The sequence below is a fragment of the Austrofundulus limnaeus genome, unplaced genomic scaffold (genome assembly GCF_001266775.1).
Source record: "Austrofundulus limnaeus strain Quisiro unplaced genomic scaffold, Austrofundulus_limnaeus-1.0 Scaffold526, whole genome shotgun sequence".
NCBI classification, from domain to species: Eukaryota; Metazoa; Chordata; class Actinopteri; order Cyprinodontiformes; family Rivulidae; genus Austrofundulus; species Austrofundulus limnaeus.
This window is the reverse complement of record NW_013952928.1, coordinates 173,293-174,458: the sequence shown is the minus strand read 5'-3', so window position 1 is coordinate 174,458 and position 1,166 is coordinate 173,293.

Below are 1,166 nucleotides of genomic sequence, written 5' to 3'. Positions count from 1 at the left end.
TCAACTCCAGCTCCACGACGATAAGCAAACTGCAGGGGGTCCTGATGTGTGCTTGTTTGCTTACTCAGGTGGGTCAAMARGARTCTCTYTAGGACCTTCATGATGTGGGATGTCAGGGCAACAGGTAGTCATTGAGGGCTGATGGGTGAGTTKTCTTTGGTACTGGAACCAGACAGGATGTCTTCCACAACACTGGCACCTTCTCCTGGGTTAAGCTAAGGTTGAAGAGGTGTTGCTGAATCTCACAGAGCTGGTCTGCACAGGTCTTCAGGACTCTGGGGCTGACATCATCTGGACCTGCAGCCTTGTTCTGGTTCAGTCTCTCTAGCTGCCTCTTCACCTGACTTCTAGATACAGAAAAGTGGGAGGGGGAGGGAAAGGGAGCAGCGGCATCTCCTGATTTAGTTGAAGACAAACTTGTGGATGTAGAAGAAAAGTCCATGACTGAGGTTGACGATAAAACATCTGAGGTTTGACAGGAAAGCTGTGGGTCAAAGGAGGGTGAGATGTCTGTTTGGCTGGGGGCAGGAGAGGAGGAAGATGAGCTTGTTCCTGAGCTGAACCTGTTGAAGAATGTGTTCAGCTCATTTGCTCTGTCCAGACTTCCATCCATCCGATTCTGCTTTTGCTTGAATTACAAACTATAACACCACATACAAAATACATAATGACAAAATCTTTATTTTATCATTAAATATCAATTTAACATTGTAGAAAAYGATGGGCCAAGTCATCATCTCCAGTGCATCATATTTATTTTTGAAAGAACAGGTATAAAGACCCGTCCAATATGGCAGTGAAGCACGATGTGATTCAGCGTGAGTGGAACTGTGGCGTCATCGCGYTCAATGTGACTGCGTAAGCGTGACAAGCATTGTCAAAGTGATTGCGCAAATACATTATACAAAATCCAAAAACATGATACAGGTCAGTGTGAGCACTGTGGGCAAGAAGAAACCATAGAACATGTCATTTTAGTATGCAGGGAATATGAACAAAACAGAAGATGGATGATATACAAGTTAAGAAAAATCAAAGAAACATTTAATATAATAAATATATTACAAAAAGACAGAAGAGAAGAAAATATAATAACCAGACGAAGATTTGGACATGTTGCATGAAGAACACTTAAAAACACAATACAGGTCAGTGTGAGCACTGTG